This window comes from Staurois parvus, unplaced genomic scaffold (genome assembly GCF_062004578.1).
Source record: "Staurois parvus isolate SC_StPar_1 unplaced genomic scaffold, SC_StPar_1.0 ptg000306l, whole genome shotgun sequence".
Classification (NCBI taxonomy): domain Eukaryota; kingdom Metazoa; phylum Chordata; class Amphibia; order Anura; family Ranidae; genus Staurois; species Staurois parvus.
Window position 1 is genome coordinate 7,510,775 of NW_028318102.1, and position 8,686 is coordinate 7,519,460.

Consider the following 8,686-nt stretch of genomic DNA (forward strand, 5'->3'; position numbering starts at 1 on the left):
AGTATATACCAACTGATAGTTGTAGACTATATTTAGATATAGTTGGTTAAAAGTATCTGTTAGTTATGTCAAGGTTATTAGAAGTGACTTACTATTACATTACGTATTTTAATGGTATCTGTGTATATTTAGTATACGTTTCTAACATTGATACATTTACGTCATTAGCTTATAATATTATGTACATCAGCATACATATGTTCCTGTCCATCAAAGACATTATGTGAGTGTCGTCCCCTCCCTTCTATGCCATACAAGGTATTAAGATGACACACTCATGCTGCATAAAGGGGGCCTTGAGGGACAGAGACTCACACTTACACGCTACATAACTCTTGCATACACACGTCTGAGATGCTGGAACAGGTGCTGCAAGACAAGAGATCATCATTAACGTCACTTTCGTCTTCTCTCTCGGACTTTGAGTTGGACAAGGACATGAGAATCGCACATGGCAAGGACAGCCATGACAGATAATGGTGACTTTGTTTTAAACGTTTGCTTGTCATTTTTACAGTAGTTTTATCTACATGGAACTGTTCATAATACGCTTTACATTGTTATTTTACACCATTGTGTGATAGAATAAAATCACACTTCATTTTTTATTTCAATGGCTCTTTCATTCATAATCGCCTCAAGACACTAGAAGAAGTATTATATGTGTCTAAAAATCCAACAACTCCTTTATTTTACACACACAAGTTATATACACAGGGTGGGGAAACACAACCAGTAACAGGAAACACATCATCACCCCTCCCCATCCAACCAAGACACAGAACAATGGGGCAGCACATTGCAAAAGGACAATAGACAGCCATGTGGCCGAGAACAAAGGACGACACACCAATACACAACAGACATTCACATACACACCCTGTACCCTAACAGGCACAGGGTAACTTAAATATAAGAATTTGGGAAGATGATACAGAGGTCCCCCCACCCCCAAAAGTCACTCCTGTCACATATCTCCCCTTTCGGCAGGAGACTAATGCAGGAGTAGATCCCAGACGGATGTACTCTGAAGTTAGTCTGCACCTCCAGTCCCGCAATGCCAGCACCCACACAGTACCCCAAACAAATTGTCCCACACCAAGCGTTACTCACCCAGCCAACCTTTGCCTCTCCCATAGAACATACCCACCGCTGGGGAGAAGTACGGACTGGTCCGTCTCCCTGAAGTCCTCTCAGCCACTAGAGAGAAGACAGGGTGGCTGGGCCGAGTCCATCATTCTGTGAGGGATCTGGGTCGACTGCCCAGCATCCCTGGAGTATCCAGGTGGTGGCTGTAGTTGCTAGGCAGAGGCCAGCGGCGCTCTGTTCTGTTGCCAGCACTTCTGCTGGGGACCCCACATCTGCTTCGGCTAATTGTAGGGGAGGGAAGCCGGCCTCCTCCATTCCCAGACTGTGGATCTGCTGCTGGGACGGCATTCCTCCGTCACTGTCCCCCTGGTGCACAAATCCTGGCTTGGGAGCGAAAACAGTTTCCTCCACTCTGGCTGACTGTGGGGGAGGGAGGACAACAACCTCCTCTCCCTTCTCACCATGGGCCTCTGAAACTACCACAGGTGTGGGGCAGAGGTCCAGGATCCTCTGTCTGGTTGTCAGCGCTTCAGCTGGCGGCTCCCTGGCTGGTTCCTCCTCAGTAAAAAAAAGTCAGTACAATCCCCAGTCTCTGGAATGGCTAAATGCCCAGGGCACAGGCTGGTGGCCCTTGGGTTCAGTGCCAGCACTTTGGCAGGTGACTCATCACCCACAACATCCTCCATTGAAAAATCAATTAGATCCATACATTCTGGGATCTGTAATTGGAGGGATGAGCCGACTGCTCCATCTTCCACACCCTCGTCCAGTTGTTGGACAGACGCCATCCAAGCTCATCCCATGTAGAAACAGGATCATCTAAATACGCCAGCACTTGCTGCATCCGCCATAAGACCTCCATTTCCATAGCTGCGGGTGGTATCTGTCTCTCCTGTCCTGCTATCCGAACCTTGGATCCCGGTGGTGGTTTGGATGTGTTTACAGCTTGGAAGCACAATCCCACCACTTGCCACCAATGTAACGGAACTACCCCGACTGCACTAGGGTATTTCCGTTAGACTCCCGCTTCCCACAAATCCACAGACCACACCCTTGAAATCCCTCAGGAAATAGACAGCACCCGACTCTTCTTAAAACAGGAAGTCAACTCCTTTATTTTACACACACAACAAGTTATATACACAGGGTGGGGAAACACAATTTGGAAAGATGATACAGAGGTACCCCCCCACCCCCAAAAGTCACTACCGTCACAATGCCCTCAATGGGAACACCTTCTGCTGTTGAGAACTATACTGCTTTTATCAAAGAGTTACACAATGTTCTTATGGTTGCACAATGTTCTTAGCAGTATCATCTCTGACCGTGGTAAGCATTGTGTGAAGCTTTGTGCATTGAGCATCACCTATCCTCAGCATACCACTCATAAACAGATGGTCAGACTGTAAGAATAACCTAATGTTGGAGTGATGTTTACAATGATTCTCATCTTTTGAACAAGATGATTGTATATCTCTTCTTCCATTGGCGGTGTATGCCTACAACAATTTTGTGCATTCTGTCACTAAACAATCATTCTTCCTTGATAATTAAGGATTTCATCCTTCCTTTTTGCCCAATATTTCCCAAGAATCCCCAGTGCCAACTGTACAGGATTGTTTGGAATTCTCGAGATCCAATAACCAGTCACCTGCAGGAAGCCGTTCACCCTGCGTTTCGTGTATCTTTGTTGAAACAGATTGTATCCAATCCTTTCCCTGACTGGGAACCAGGGACTCCAGCTCATTGCTCCTTGAAGGGAATGGAGAATATGAGGTGGAGACCATCCTGCATTGCAGGAAGAAGGAAGATCAGACCAAGTTCCTCATTAAATGTAAGAACTATGGTCCAGAGTATAATTACTGGGATCCATCCTATAATGTTCAAGCTCCACAGATGGAGCTTGAAATGTGGTCTTTGGTGGGTATCCAGAAGCTGCTCTTAAGGGGTAGCAAGGTCAGGGAATTCCTGTGAGCAGGCTGGCTCAGAGACATGCAGATGGTATTGCACAGAGAACTGTTATCAGGTGCATACATGTGCAAAGGAATGAACCTGCAGTGCATGTGAAGTGCCCCCTTTGCACAGAATGATCCTGATGCTGGTCCATCCTGCAAATCTTCTGTTCCTGACCCAATGTACTGCCAGACCTTCTGAGCCCTAACCTCCAGCTGCAAGTTCTTCTATCAACATCTGCTCTTGTGTTCTCCTGTCCCTTGGCACGATTTGTTTCACTCTTAGTAGAGCCTGGATTGGAGATACGAGAGGCCAACCCAGAGGTGTAATTAGAACCTTCAGGGCCCCAGTGCAGAAAACCATGAAGGGTCCCCTGGCCCACTGGTCCTGGGGCCCTTTCCTCTGGTCCCTGGCATGCTGGGGGTTAATATTGCACTTACACCTAAGGTTGGGTACTATTGTACTGCAACTTCTTCAGTATGAATTTCAATCTGCTAAAAAAAATGCAGGGGCACTGAGGTGTGAAATGCACTGCTACTGTGCAACCTTCTAGACGTGTTGTGGCAAATGAGGTTTAAAGTTGATAAATGTAAGGTTATGCACTTGGGGGCTAAGAATATGCATGCATCATACATACTAGGGGGAGTACAACTGGGGGAATCAATGGTGGAGAAGGATCTGAGAGTTCTGGTAGATCACAAGCTTAATAATATCGTGCAATGCCAAGCTGTGGTTTCTAAAGTGAGCAAAATCCTCATCTGGAATATGCAGTTCAGTTTTGGGCACCCATTCACAAAAAGAACATTGGGGAACTGGAGAAAGTACAGAGAAAGGCAACCAAACTGCTACAAGGCATGGAGGAGATCAGCTATTTGGAAAGATTAGAGGAACTAAATTTATTCTCTCTTGAGAAGAGGAGATTAAGGGGAGATATGATCAACTTGTATAACTACATCAATGGTTCATATAGTGAACTCGGAAAGGTTTCTTCACAGTGAGAGCTGTGAAAATGTGGAATAGACTCCCTCAAGAGTTGGTTCTGGTCACCTCAGTGGATTGCTTCAAAAAGGCCTGGAGTGTTTCTTAGATACACAGAATATAACTACATACTAACATTTATAGGTAAAGTTGATCCAGGGAATATCTGATTTGCCTCTCGGGGGATCAGGAAGGAATTTTTTTCCCAGCAGGAGCAAATTAGATTTTTTTTTTTAATGGTTGAACTGGATGGACTTTTTTGTATATTTTTTTTTTTCTGCCAGACTAACTATGTAACTATGTTTGGGGCTGCACTTGAAGCCCTCTGTAATTTTCAAGTTGATCCACGCTAGGGATGAGCTCAGGCATTTTCAGACAGGAATCTGACCTGCCTGAGCCATCCCACCAAGAAGCTGTAACTACAGACGGCCAATCATAAGTAATAGAGACATTGCCCTGCAGCCACATACAGTTAGGTTCATATATATTTGTACACAGACACAATTTTTGTTTTTTTCAGGTATTTACCAAAACATATTCAAGTTATAGTTATATAATGGATATGGGCTGAAAGTGCACTTTCTCAGGTTTAATTTGAGGGTATGTACATCCAAATTGGAGGAAGGGTTTAGGAATTACAACTTACGAATAGCCATCCCCCCTTTTTCAAGGGACCAAAACTAATTGGACAATTGATATAATAATCAATAAAATGTTCATTTTTAATATTTTGTTGAGAATCCTTTACTGGTAATGATGCCTGAAGTCTGGAACCCATGGACATTACCAAAGACTGGGTTTTCTTCTTTCTGATGCTTTGCCAGGCTCTAATTGCAGCTGTCTTCAGTTGTTTTCTGTTTGTGGGTCTTTCTGCCTTTTAGTTTTACTTTCAGCAAGTGAAATGCATGCTCAATTGGGTTGAGATCAGGTGATTGACTCGGCCATTTCAAAATATTCACCTTCTTTTCCTTCAAAAGCTCCTGGGTTGCTTTTGCAGTGTGTTTTAGATCATTGTCCATCTGTACTGTGAAGCACCGTCTAATCAACTTTGCTGCAATTGGCTGAATCTGGGCTGACATATCTCTAAACACTGCAGAATTCATCTGGCTGCTTTTATCTTTTGTTACATCATCAATAAATACCAATGACCCAGTGCCACTGGAAGCCATGCATGCCCATGCCATCACACTGCCTCTACCATGTTTTACAGATCCATGTTTGGATCATGAGCTGTTCCAAACTTTCTCCACACTTTTTTCTTCCTGTCATTCTGGTACAGATTAATTTTAGTTTCATACGTCCAAAGAATGCTTTTCCAGAACTAGTCTGGCTTTTTTAGATGTTTTTTGGCAAAGTCTAATCTGGCTTTTCTATTCTTCAGGCTTATGAATGGTTTGCACCTTGTGGTGAACCCTCTGTATTTGCTCTCGTGAAGTCTTCTCTTGATTGTGGACTCTGACAATGATATGCCCACCTCCTGGAGAGTGTCCTTCACTTGTCTGGATGTTGTGAATGGGTTTTTCTTTACCATAGAGAGGATCCTGCGATCATCCACCACTGTTGTCTTCTGTGAACATCTATGCCTTTTTATGTTGCTGTGCTCACCAGTGCATTCTTCTTTCCTCATAATGTACCAAACTGTTGATTTGGCCACTCCTAATGTTGTTGCTATCTCTCTGATGGATTTGTTTCATTTTTGAAGCTTTACAATGGCCTGTTTCACTTGAATGGACAGCTCCTTTGAACGCATGATGCAGGTTCACAGCAATAGATTCCAAATGCAAATACCACACTTAGAATCAACGCCAGACCTTTTACCTGCTTAATTGATGAAGAAATAATGAAAGAGTAGACCACAACTGGCCATGAAACAGCTTTTGATTCAATTGTCCAATTACTTTTGGTCCCTTGAAAAAGGGGGGATGGCTAATCTTAACAGTTGTAATTCCTAAACCCTTTCTCCAATGTGGATGTACATACCCTCAAATTAAACTTGAGAGTGTGCACTTTAAGCCCATATCCATTATATACAGTCAGGTCCATAAATATTGGGACATCGACACAATTCTAACATTTTTGGCTCTATACACCACCACAATGGATTTGAAATTAAACGAACAAGATGTGCTTTAACTGCAGACTGTCAGCTTTAATTTGACATCCAAATCAGGTGAATGGTGTAGGAATTACAACAGTTTGCATATGTGCCTCCCACTTGTTAAGGGACCAAAAGTAATGGGACAGAATAATAATCATAAATCAAACTTTCACTTTTTAATACTTGGTTGCAAATCCTTTGCAGTCAATTACAGCCTGAAGTCTGGAACGCAGAGACATCACCAGATGCTGGGTTTCATCCCTGGTGATGCTCTGCCAGGCTTCTACTGCAACTGTCTTCAGTTCCTGCTTGTTCTTGGGGCATTTTCCCTTCAGTTTTGTCTTCAGCAAGTGAAATGCATGCTCAATCGGATTCAGGTCAGGTGATTGACTTGACCATTGCATAACATTCAACTTCTTTCCCTTAAAAAACTCTTTGGTTGCTTTTGCAGTATGCTTTGGGTCGTTGTCCATCTGCACTGTGAAGCGGCGTCCAGTGAGTTCTGAAGCATTTGGCTGAATATATGCAGATAATATTGCCCGAAACACTTCACAATTCATCCTGCTGCTTTTGTCAGCAGTCACATCATCAATAAATACAAGAGAACCAGTTCCATTGGCAGCCATACATGCCTACGCCATGACACTAGCACCACCATGCTTCACTGATGAGGTGGTATGCTTAGGATCATGAGCAGTTCCTTTCCTTCTCCATACTCTTCTCTTCCCATCACTCTGGTACAAGTTGATCTTGGTCTCATATGTCCATAGGATGTTGTTCCAGAACTGTGAAGACTTTTTTAGATGTCGTTTGGTAAACTCTAATCTGGCCTTCCTGTTTTTGAGGCTCACCAATGGTTTACATCTTGTGGTGAACCCTCTGTATTCACTCTGGTGAAGTCTTCTCTTGATTGTTGACTTTGACACACATACACCTACCTCCTAGAGAGTGTTCTTGATCTGGCCAACTGTTGTGAAGGGTGTTTTCTTCACCAGGGAAAGAATTCTTCGGTCATCCACCACAGTTGTTTTCCATGGCCTTCCAGGTCTTTTGGTGTTGCTGAGCTCACCGGTGCGTTCCTTCTTTTTAAGAATGTTCCAAACAGTTGTTTTGGCCACGCCTAATGTTTTTGCTTTCTCTCTGATGGGTTTGTTTTGTTTTTTCAGCCTAATGATGGCTTGCTTCACTGATAGTGACAGCTCTTTGGATCTAATCTTGAGAGTTGACAGCAACAGATTCCAAATGCAAATAGCACACTTGAATTGAACTCTGGATCTTTTATCTGCTCATTGTAATTGGGATAATGAGGGAATAACACACACCTGGCCATGGAACAGCTGAGAAGCCAATTGTCCCATTACTTTTGGTCACTTAACAAGTGGGAGGCACATATGCAAACTGTTGTAATTCCTACACCGTTCACCTGATTTGGATGTAAATTCCCTCAAATTAAAGCTGACAGTCTGCAGTTAAAGCACATCTTGTTCGTTTCATTTCAAATCCATTGTGGTGGTGTATAGAGCCAAAAATGTTAGAATTGTGTTGATGTCCCAATAGTTATGGACCTGACTGTAACTATAGCTTGAATATGTTTTGGTCGATACCTGGAAAAAAACTAAAATTGTGCCTGTGTCCAAATATATATGGACCTAACTGTATATATCCACTCCTTGAACATTGTGGCTGCAAGGTGGGGCATGCCTCTGCTGCTTATGATTTCCACAGTGACAGCTTCTTGGCGGGATAGCTCAGGATGCTTTGGACTCATGTTTGAACACACCAGTGCTCATCCCTGGCCACTGCTGTAAAATATAGAAGGGTTTAGTTCTGCGCGATGTAAAGAAGTTACACTCCATATCATACCCGGTGACCCCGATTCCCTTCATAACCTGGTGACCCTGATCCTCCATCTCGCACCCATTGATCCTCCTGATTGCCTGTCTTGGGGACATTTACCTGGTGGTATGAAGAGAGTGGCCTGCACTCTGCCCTTCCTTATCCCAATCCTGCTGTCGTGGTCTGGGTAAGGTTCAGAGACCAGTTGCTACAGCAGTGTAAGGTTTACCTGAAACCAGCAGGGTTGGTACACCAGCGGATCACCCTGGGAATGATGCAGGCTCACCTGAGGTGCGGGGTCTAAGTATTAACCGGTTTTACCCAGAGCTCCTAATGGTGGAGATGGATTTGGCTGCGTGTTAATACCAGGTCGCAAATCTGAGGATCACCCCACCAGGGAATGAACAAGCTGGAAACCAAAAGCGGATCAAACCGATTAGGGATCAAATAGAAGTGGAGTCAGTCACAAGCCAAGTGTCAGTCACAAATGGTAGTAGATAGGATGAGGCAGAATCGTAGTCAGTAGCAAGCCAGAGGTCGGTAACGAAGATGTAGACAGCAGCAGGAACGGTAAGCAGGATATTGGCTGGGAAGGCACAATAATCTGGCAAGGAGGAAGTGTATGGACATGGCTTTTATAGGAAGTTCATGGGAGGAGCAAGGAGTTTAAGGTTCAAGACAAACAGGGCCAAGGCAGGATCATCCAAAGAATTGTCAAGGGAGCTGTCCACC